Source organism: Felis catus, chromosome A2 (assembly GCF_018350175.1).
Source record: "Felis catus isolate Fca126 chromosome A2, F.catus_Fca126_mat1.0, whole genome shotgun sequence".
NCBI classification, from domain to species: Eukaryota; Metazoa; Chordata; class Mammalia; order Carnivora; family Felidae; genus Felis; species Felis catus.
In genome coordinates, this window is record NC_058369.1 from 22,316,552 (window position 1) to 22,327,807 (window position 11,256).

General features: G+C 51.7%; 1 protein-coding gene across 4 annotated transcripts in view; it reads right to left on the reverse strand.

Moving 5' to 3' along the window:
• CHDH (choline dehydrogenase) overlaps nt 1-11,256 on the reverse strand; it is a 40,112-nt gene that overhangs the window by 28,423 nt on the left and 433 nt on the right. For 2 of the 4 annotated variants that reach the window (XM_023249823.2, XM_045051525.1), the window contains exon 2: nt 7,207-7,269. The gene's annotated coding sequence lies outside the window, so the exon portion shown is untranslated. Of the gene's footprint in view, nt 1-7,206; nt 7,270-8,210; nt 8,288-10,235; nt 11,141-11,256 lie in introns of those variants that run through there. The other 2 variants (XM_045051540.1, XM_045051539.1) reach the window with 2 other exon arrangements.

Consider the following 11,256-nt stretch of genomic DNA (forward strand, 5'->3'; position numbering starts at 1 on the left):
ACCAGCTACATTCACACTAAAAACAGGCAACTTGTCCTCTGAAGCTTAGAAGCCAGGCACTGACTTCTCCTCTCCAGCTATGAAAGTCCCAGACGGTGTCTTCTTTCAGTGTAAGACTATTATATCTACACTGAAAATCTGGTTAGCATAGCCACCTTCATCAATTAGCTTAGCTAGACCTTCCAAAGAATTTGCTGCAGCTTCTACATCAGCACTTGCTGCTTCACCTTGTATTTTTATGTTAGGGAGACGGCTTCCTTCCTTAAACCTCGTGACCAAATCTCTGCTAGCTTCCAACTGTTCTGCAGCTTCCTCACCTCTCTCAGCCTTCACAGAATTGAAGAGAGTTAGTTACAGCCTTACTCGGATTAGGCTTCAGCTTAAGGGAATGTTGTGGCTGGTTCGATCTTCTTTAAAAAAAAAAAAAAAAAAATTTTTTTTTTTTTTACATTTATTTTTGAGAGAGAAAAAGAGAGACAGAGCACAAGTGGGGGAGGGCAGAGAGAAAGGAGACACAGAATTCAAAGCAGGCTCCGGGCTCTGAGCTGTCAGCACAGAGCCCAATGCGGGGCTCAAACTCACAAACCGCGAGATCATGGCCTGAGCCGAAGTTGGACACTTAACCGACTGAGCCACCCAGGCGCCCCATGGTTCGGTCTTCTATCCAGACCACTCAAACTTTCTCCATATCAGCAATAAGCTGTTCTGCTTTCTTATCTTTGGTGTGTTCACTGAAGTACCACTTTAAAAAAAAAAAAAAGGTCTTTTAATTTTATTTTAGAGAGAGAGGGCACACATGAGAAGGAGAGAGGGGGAGAGGGGCAGAGGAAGGAAGAGAGAGAAAGAGAGAGAATCCCAAGCAGTCTCTGTGCTGTGAGTGTGGAGCCCAAAGAAGGGCTCAATGCCACGACCCTGGGATCATGACCTGAGTCAAAATCAAGAGTCAGATGCTCAACGAACCGAGTCACCCAGGTGCCCCTAAAGTAGCACTTTTAATTTCCTTCAAGGGCTTTCTTTGCATTTACAGCTTGGCTAACTGTTTAACTCCAGAGGCCTACCTTTGGGCCTGTCTCAGCTTTCAACATGCCTCCTTCACTAAGCTTAATCATTTCTAGCTTCTGATTTAAATTGAGAGATGGGACTCTTCCTTTCATTTGAATACTTGGAGGCCATTGTAGGCTTATTAATTGGCCTTGGTTCAATATTGTTTCGTCTCAAGGAATAGGAAGAAGCAAGGAGAGGGAGAGAGACAGGGAAGGGCAGATCGGTGGAGCAGACAGGACACATAAGATTTACAAATCAAGTTCACCATCTTCTGAAGGGATGGTTCGTGGCACTCCAGAACAATTACAACAGCAACATCAAAGATCACTGATCACACATCACCATAGCATGATAATAAAGTTTGAAATACTGCAAGAATTACCAAAATGTGACACAGACATGAGGTGGGCAAATTCTGTTGAAAAAATGGTGCCAACAGACTTGCTTGATGCAGGATTGTCACAAACTTGCATTTGTGAAAAACCCAGATCTACACAGCACCTTAAAGCAAAGTGCAATAAATCAAGGCATGCCTGTACTCTTTAGCGGGTACAGAACTTCTGTGTGGGGTGAGGAATGTTTTGGAAATGGATAGCAGTGATAGTTGTACAACATTGTGAATGTACTTAATGCCACTGAATTGTACACTTAAAAATGGTTAAAGTGGTGATTTTTATGGTATGTATATTTTGCCATAATAAAAAAAAAAAACTGCAAAAAACTCTCCCCTATCACATGCAATACAATTCTGGAGGTTGAGTGACTCAAACCTAGGACTGAGGAAAGTATAAAGAAATCCAGGATACTGTCTCTGAGTAGGGTGTACCCAGGTGTTTCCACTTGCACCCGCCATGTTTTGATCTTTAATCTTGGTGACAGACACAGTATGTTGGTATAGCTCCACTGAACGTCTGAAATAATTAATAATCAAAGTCGACGGGATTAGGAAGCAATGTGGCAGCTTTACCAGGAGGCACCAAGCTTATTGTGGAGAGGTGAAGACAGGTCCCTTATTCTTGGGGTGATGCCCGGTCACTTACTCTCCTTGACCCCAGTCACTCTAAACCCCACCTCCTACCACAGCTCTGGCTCCAACACCCCCCTCCACATGCTCCACCATGGAGGGACCTTTAATTGCTCTCAAAGTTCTGGGCCTGGCCTTCAACTAGGCACACATCTCTCCAGCCTCTGGGCAGGGTAGACTAAACTGGGGCTTATCTGTCTGGTCCCCACCTCTGTTGAAGTTGGGAAAGTCCCTCCAGCGCCTCTGCCTCCCTCCCCCACTGCAACCCAGGATCTGCTGAATAATGGAGACAGGAGAGCTCAGGGCACTTGCCCCTCTCACTTCCCCTTCTCAGGATGCATGTGGTTCAGCTCTCCACCCCATACCACGGCCAGGGGTGGGGCTGGGCTTTCCTCTTCTCTCCAGGCAGGCTTAGTGCCCGTTGCCCCAGGCAGGCTCCTACCTCAGAGCAACACTTCCCTGCTCCTGAGATGCATCCAACAGGGGCTGGCTCCCCCCTCCCCTCAGGAGGCAGGCCTTGGGCTGGGGGAAGCAGAGGAGTCAATCAGGCTCCTGGCTCACAGTGTTGGAAGGTGACTGGCCCTACAACATGCTGACCGTGTGCAAGGGAGTAAGGGGGTGGAGGGAGTGGGGTTGAAGAGGGAGGGCCCACTACCCAAAGGGAACTCCTTGAGGTCGGGGACCCCCTAACCCTTAGTGCAGTGTCCTCTCAGGCTTCCAGACTGGGTGGGTAGACAGACCAACAGGAGCTCCCTGGCATGGACGGTGTGGGAAGTGAGGGCTGGAGTGGGGGTGGAGGTAAGGAGCCAGAGAAAGCCAGGATAGCGTGTGTTCATTTGAGGGTGTGTGTGTGTTTGGGGGGTGGGTGGGGAGTCCTATCATGGGTGGGGTAGCATCCAAGGCTTCCTTCTGAGTCTGGATGCCTCTACCCCTGACCTGCTCTGTTTCATGGGACCGACCTTGGCTCTGTCTAGGGCCCTGTCTGGCCACTCCTGTGGCTCTGAGCAGCAGAGGAAGGGGCAAGCAGAGACTTCTACCCTTCTTGGCTCCCGGTCCAGGGGAGAAGACCCTCATGCCACACTCGTCTTCCTGGGGCAGTCGCACCAAGCCACCCCTTCCATCCATCTTGGAGCTGGGCACCTGGTCCCTGTGGCACTTCTGTCTGGGAAGCAAGGCTTTGGTCAGTTCAGGCCCCAACCCCCAATGCCAGCAATGGACACAGCGGATGGGTCAGGCACAGAGATGACACTCAATGAGGGGCAACAAATATAGGGGCCACCTCACCCTATTAAGTATCACTATCCAATGAAGTTTCAACCTTCTAGGCTGGGCTTTGTGTGGGTAAAATGAGTAGTGCTCTGAATCTGCCTTTGTCTGACCATGAAGCTCCATTAAGCCATGGAACCAGAGTTATAATTATACTAGTAATAATAGGGGTGCTTCACATGGGTCACCACGCACATTGAATCCCCCAGAGACATGGATGGGGATGGAGCATGGGGAGGGGGTCTTCTCCTTCTCCATCATCATCATCATCATCATCATCAACTCACGTTACAGAAATGGACAGAAGCCTGAGGGATGGAGCCCCTGGCCTGTTTCAAGCTGGAGGCCAGGACCCATCCCACCACAGGCCTGAGCAACAAAACCACATCACAGGAGCCAAAAAGTCATGGTCAGCACATGGAAAGGGTGCAAGGCACCATGTATCCACACCAGGGCTCTGGAGGCCAAGAAGTGGTGAAGGATCAGCTTTCCTGCAGCTTGGCAAAGCCTTCCCAATGGCACAACCATCTAACTGCCCAGCCCTGTGGCAGACTGAGGTAAGTGCAGGGTCATGGCCTAGGGTAGGAATCTTGGTCAGAGATGAAACCTGGCTGAGAGGTGAAGGTCTAGTAAATAACCCTGGGGCGCTGTCTCCTCCCACGGGACCCTCACTACCACCTCTAACCCAGGCCATCCGTGCTCCCCAAGATGGTGGAATTAGCTTCCTCCGGGCCTCCTGGCTCCTCTTGTCCCAACAGCCCTGCCTAGTCTGCCCCCTGCCCACTCTATCACCTTCCACCCCACCATGAGCCTTGCTGTCTGGGTTCCAGGTGCACGACCACCCTCCCTTCCTCACCCAGGGCCTCTGCATGTGCTACGCCTCTTTCCAAATATGTGGCCCCACATCCTTTCACCTGGGCCACTCTTTGCCTTCCCTCAGGCCCCACTCAGCCATTAATTCCTCTGGGAAACCTTCCTGGGCCACTGGCCACATCCACGTGGGACTTCTTGTACCACACTTACTGGGATCTCAACAAACTAAGAGTGAGATGAGCTGTCCAAGGCCCATCCCCTGAGACAAGGGCTCTGCAGCCTCACCCCCTGCAACACTGGCCTGGGGCTGGCATTCTGGAATGCTGGCTGGCCAGACACCTAAGGAGGATGGGCCTACCTGCAGCCTACAACGCCCTGAGCCTGGGCAGTATGAAACACGGCCACTGAACTCATGCATCTGTGCCAGAGTGGACAGAGGGGCTCACGGAATGTTCTGTGTCCTGACGTGGTGGTGCTCCCCCAGGGGATATAGAGATCAAAATTCACCACCGGTACACTTTACTCTATGTATGCTGTAGCTTAATTTTATAAAAATTATGACAAGAAGACACTTCCTCCAAAAGTCAAGTTCTTCTTCCTAGAAATCTCATCTGTCACATATTGGTGCACAATCAACAAATAAATCAGAAATCCTCTTCTCACTTCTTCAAATGGCTCATCATTTGCTGCTTTAGACAGGACCCCAGGCTGCCTGGACAGAACCCACCTGCCCCGGGAACCCCCTGGTACAGCAGCTGTGGCAGGACATAGGGTAGGGCAGAGGCTGGTTGGGATGTGCCTCAAGCTGTCAGGAAAGCCCCCCGATGGGAGCCTCCGTGCCTGAGGCCACACCAAAGGCTGGGCTTTTGTCCCCAGCTCTGCCAGGACCTGCTACATGACCTAGGCCCAGGGTTTCCTGCTGTTCCTTAGTAAACACTTGCTGTGTGACTAGTATATAAAAATATATTCACGGGGCACCTGGGTGGCTCAGTCGGTTGGGCGGTTGGGCGTCTGAATTCTGCTCAGGTCATGATCTCACGGTTCATGAGTTCAAGCCCTGCATCGGGCTCTGTGCTGACAGCTCTGTGCTTCGGATTCTGTGTCTCCCTCTCTCTCTGCTCCTCCCCTGCTCACTCTCTGTCTCTCTCTCTCTCAAAAATAAATTTAGAAAAAAAAATATAATTCACTTCATGGGGCGCCTGGGTGGCTCAGTCAGTTGAACGTCCAACTTTGGCTCAGGTCATAATCTCACAGTTCGTGGGTGCGAGCCCAACACCCGGCTCTGTACTGGCAGCTCGGAGCCTGGAGCCTGCTTCGGATTCTGTGTCTCCTTTTCTCTCTCTGCCCCTCCCCAGCTCGTGCTCTCTCTTTCTCTCTCTCAAAAATAAATAAACTCAAAAACGATTTTTTTTTTAATAAATAAAAATACGTTCACTTCAGGAGAGGAGACAGACGTGGAAACAGGCACAGAGGGACAGTGACTTCTCTTACAAGAGCTGGGGCCAGTATTGCTGAATCTGTCCACCCCACAGACACCTGCCTGGATCAGGCTCCATCATCTCCCCCTGGGACCCTCCTAATGGTTCCTAGCGGCGTCTGTGCTACCAGGACCCCCACTCCACACCACCTTACAATCTGCTCCCCACACGGTGGCTGAAGGTCAGCTTGGGCCTCACCAAAGTAACTCCACACAAAGAAAACAAGACGACGAACAACTCCTTTGGGTCCAGAGAGGGGTCTGAAGGGAAGAACACAACACTGCTTACCGTAGAGGCCGCTTTGAGGCAATTGAGGCGTGGAATGTGGAAAGGGCCACAGTAACCCCCTGGCTGAATACTGACAGACTCATAAGGTGACCCACCTCAAGATATCTATAGGCCCTAATTAACCAATGGGCTATTTACAACCAGGAAGTTGCCAAAAAAAAAGGGAGAATTCCAAATGTCGCCATACCTCCTCTCTTCCCCCTTTAAAAAGAGCCCCCACCCACCGCCTCCTGGCAGACAGTCTCTCCTCTGCTGTCCTGCCCTGCCGCTCCCTTGTGGTGTATTCAATAAACTTCTATCTCCTTTGTTCTGCCTCAGGTGAAGGCCAAGCCACCAGCTTCTGATCATCACCCCAGATTTGGGGGGCCCTCAACCAATTAGGAGAGACACCGCACCCACAAAATACCCTTGCCAAAAAATTCAAACCCGAATCTGCTCAGATCCACCAATTCGGAGGAAAGTCACAGGAGCATAGGAAAGGACACCCACAGGGCCCATCAACAGAACCCAGGTTAAGGGAAGCTCCATAGATTTCTTTGAGAAGAGATTCAAGTGCAAAATAAGACAGAAAGTGATGGAAGGAAATCTATGGAATAACGTGTGGATCTTCCTTAGACCCTGGAAATGTGAACACTGGCTGGATTTTTGAGGAGGTTAAGAAGGGCGTCACTGCTTGTCAGATGTGACAATGGCCCTGTGGTTATGTTGTTTAAAATGACTCTCTCAGAAATACATACTAAGAAATAGAAGAAATAGGATTTGGGATTTGCTTTAAAACAACCCAGGGCGTCATGAGGGGGTGGACAAAATAGGATCACAGCTGCTTTGTGATGGACACGTGGGGCTCAGCAAAGGCTCCTGGCTAATTTTGCTGCAAATTTTCCATAAAGAAAAGGGTGCTGTTGTTGTTGTTGTCTGTTTTAAATCTCAAATATCGCCACCAAAGGAGTGAGGGAAAGAAAGGAGGGTAGGCCGGAGAACCCCTCCAGGCAGGGGGCCAGGTCTAGGCTGGAGGGTCCCCAACCATTCCACTGCAAATGCGTACACATTCTGTGCTCTGTGCAGTTTTCAAGTCTCAGTTAAAAAACACCCACCTCGGGCACCTGGGACTTCAGCACAAGTCATGATCTCACTGTGAGTTCAAGCCTCGGGTGGGCGGGCTCTGCGATGACAGCCAGAACCCATTTGGATCCTGTGTCCCCCCTGTCTCTCCGCCCCTCCCCCTGCTCACTTGCAGGCACGCGCTCTCTCTCTCTCAAAAATAAATAAACATTAAAAAAAAAAACAACCCACCTCACACCCAGATATGGCAGGATTCAGGCCACCAGTGCCAGCATACACACTGTTATGGATTGTCTGTGAAAGAGAAGAAAGTCAGAGCTGAGAAACTTCTACAGCAATGTCACACAGTTACTATGTCTGCTGGGTGTCGTCCTTAAGATAATGGCTTTAAAAAGTGAAGGGGGGCGTGGCTCAGTCCGCTCAGGTCATGATCCCACCCTTCGTGAGTTTGAGACCCTGAGCCCGCGTCCAGCTCTGTGCTGACAGCTCGGAGCCTGGAACCTGCTTCGGATTCTGTGTCCCCCTCTCTCTCTGCCCCTCCCCTGCTGGCACTCTGTCCCTCTGTCTCTCAAAACTGAATAAAAGTTAAAAAAAATTTTTTTTAAGAAAATAAAATAAAAAGTAAAGGGAGCTGGTGGTCAAGATCCTTGGGTTGCAGCCCCAATGCCGTCGCCACTCAAGGTTTATTTAGCACCTCTGGGCCTCAGTTTCCTCATCCATAAAATGGGAACAGAGCCACCTCTTCTGTAGGTTTGATAGAACAAAAGGAACTCAGAGCCAAAAACACCCTTCAAAGAATGAAAAGTGTTAAGCCAAACCACATGGAGATTTTGTCACACTCCCAGTGTGGCCTGGGCCCTGTCCCTGCCCTACTCCCTGCATAGCCTCACTCACCCTGTTTCTACCTCCATCAAGTGCAACCACGGCCAAACACAGTATTACTGATAATAGATTAACTAAAGTATCATTGATCAAAAAAATAGATCACCAACCCTCCTGTGTGTGCCTGACACCTCCAGGAACCCTCCCTCCAGTCCTTTGGGGCCCACTTCATCACCCCATGTACAGCTGGGGCTCTGGGAGAACAGCAGTCCCTGCCCCCTTTGCATTCAGACTTGCTTTCAGGTCCCAGCATGGCAACACACACAAACACTAATGCAAGTGCACGTGGGCTGCGACTTCACAGGGTTTTGTCCCAGAACAAGCAGAAGTCATATTAACATGGAGTTCACCACCTGGCCCCATCTGTGTTCCTTTCTGGGCTGGCCCCTCCACGCCACGGCAGCAGAGCAGACAACAGCGTCCTGTGGCCCTGCAGGGAAGAGTGGGCGCGGGGCCTCAGTGAGGCTTCATGTCCCTGGCTCAAAGCAGGCATTACCCTTGACCCTGCGAAGTCCAACGAGCTGGAGGAGAACACGGGTGAGAGGAGTACCGAGGACACAGGTGCTCCCACTAGACCCAAGCCCCAGCTGGGGTGGGCCGCTGAGGCCCTGGGAAGCAGCCAGAACCGGCTTGCTCTTCATGAGACAATGAGTCCACTGTTACTGGCCGGGACCTTGATTAATATTTGCAAAAGGAGCAAAGTGGAAAATTCCACCTGGGCGGAGGCAGGGCCCAGGGGAAGTGTCAACAACCTCAATGGCCTTGTTCTCCCCGGGATGGACCAGGCAGAGAAACAAAGGCCCGATAAAGGATACAGAACCTGAGAGTGTCAATGCACTTGGATCCAAAGGAAATTCCTTATTTGGGTCAGGGAGGCATTAATTTTTTTGTCATCCTGACTTTCCTGCCCCTAAACTGACCAACACCTTGAAATCCTTCAACTCTCTTTCTCTCTCTGTAGTCTCCCAATAGCCCTGCCAGACCAGCAGAGCTGATGCTGGCCCCATGTTACAGATAGGGAAACTGAGACTCCAACACAATGAGAGCTTCGCCCAAGGCCAGCAGCTGGTGAGTAGCACATCCAGGCAAACCCTGGTGTCTCAACTGCCAGCGGTGGCACAGAGCCTGTTCCAGGGAGTCTGGGGTCAGGTGTCACAGGGACTAGACAGGGTGGACTTCTGGGCTCCGGCAGAGGCCCCGACCTTCACTCCACCAGAGGAGAAAGAGGAAGAAGCCCAAAGCAGCTCTCCCGGGTAGGCGGGTGTAAGCACCACCATGGGGGGAAGGTGCACATAATTGATTCATTCAAGCATTTAACAGTGCCTCCTGAATACCGGGATGCCAAGGCCACTGTGGACGCAAAGGTGCACTGCGTGGTGGCCCTTTGAGAAACCCAGACCTGGCAGAATTCAGGACTGAAGGGGGAAGGTCCAAGTCTCTCCAAAGGCTGCTTCCCTCACAGGCTCAAGTCACCTCACTGAGCCACTTCACGGTCTCATCTGCCCCATTTTACAGAAAAGGAAACTGAGGCCTTGAGAAGGGCAGCGACATGCCACAGGTCACAGAGAGAGAGGAAGCTAAGACACCTGGATACTTAGTGGCCCTGCCTCCAGTTTATAAAGCCACAATGTTATTGGGCTTAGGTATTCAAAGCAATGGTGTCCCTTCCAACGGGCCCCTCGAAGGCTGTATGCTTACCAACAAGGACCTCTCATGAAGAACACTTTTTGGAATGACCTTCCGAGCCAGCATGGACCGCCCCCCCCCCCCCGCCGTCCACCCCCCAAGCAGGCACAGCTTGCTTGTCTACAGAGAACACCAGCGGTGGCTACAAGTCCTTCCCCTCCACGCCCATCCCGCAGTCCTGTCTACAGAGCTGGTCATGGGCATCATCACCATCCCAGAGCCCCAGAGGGCCAGGGCGCTGTCAGCACTGTGCCCACACCCCACGCTGCTCAGCGTCCCTCCTTCCACCCCTGCTACCACATGCTCAGTGACATCCACACCACACTCACCTCCCCCTTCACTCATCAGCTCCTGCCCCTGGAGAAAGAACCTTCGACCCTCCTTTTCTTAAAACCACCCCCACCCCACTCCCATCTCTGAATGCATTTCCTCCCATGTCCATTTCATCCCCTCTTGTCAAAGCCACCCTGACTGCGAGTGACGCACCCTGACCTCTCTGCCCCATTTGATCCCCCGGGGCTGCTCCCTCATCCCGGGTTTTTTTCACCCCCTATAAATGTCCTACTCATAAATCCTATCTCCAGGCCTCAGCTCTGCATCCCTGCTCGTTCCCACACCTCTCGCACTCATGGTCCCAACACACAGCTGTAAAGCCAGCATAGCTCGGAGCCTGGCCCACAACGGACACTCACCTGTTCATTGAGGGAATGCATATTGGTTAGCAGCCACTTTCTCGCTGGTGTCAGAGGGGCTGGCCCCCCATTGCCCTGCACAGTCACCCAAGTGGCCTTTCTAAAGCTTAAACTGAACACTGCCTAAACCTCGGCTGTTGTTGTTCCTTGGCACCCGGGGACAAAGTTCACGATCTCCACCGGGCCTAGGGGCCTGTCTCCAACTGCAATTTCACAGCCAGGGCAGGCACACATGCCCTTGAACATGCACTCACCACATTCATCCCCAGAGAGCGCCCATCAGCCAGTACCTGTGTGTCATTCACCTTTGCACCCCAGGACTGGCACCCTGCAGGTGTTTGCTGAGAAGACAGACAACTATCAGAGCTGTAAAAGGTCTCAAGGACCACATAGGTCAAAGCAACTCAGAGAGGTTGAGTAAGGGGCCCAGAGTGACCCAGCCCCAGGCAGTGATGAGGCAACAATCTCCCGTCAGTCAATTCTCCAGGGTCAGGAACCAGACCAATCCTCTGGAAACGTCACCTGGAGCCCCACATGTACGCATGCCAGAGCTCTAGCTGACCTTGAGACTGAGCTCCAGTCCATGTAGCCCGAAATCTGTACCCGGCAAGTGAGCCAGGCCTGGCACATAGTAGGACCTCAGCAAAACCAGCTGCTTGATAAAGTCAACCTCTCACCAGCTGACAATTCCCTCCATAAGTTTCAGGGCCATCTCTAGGCCTTCATCTCTTCATCTGTAGGAAGGCGGCTAACATGGCCTGCAAGTTTCAGTGGCCTGGAGTTGGTCAACCTAACTTGGTCCTTTGCACACAGGGGACTGCAGCAGCCCAGATCTAAGCTCTGAGATCCACTGTTAGCCCAACTAATTTTTTGTTAACCTGTTCCCAAATCACTGTGTCTCAAGGGATGGTTCCAGCCAGCCGCAGGCGGCAGAATTACCAAAAGAGGGCTTGTAAAAGCAGAGCCCAGTGGGTGTCCAGGGGTCAGAACAAGGGTCTGAGGGCCGGCCGGGGATTTGCAT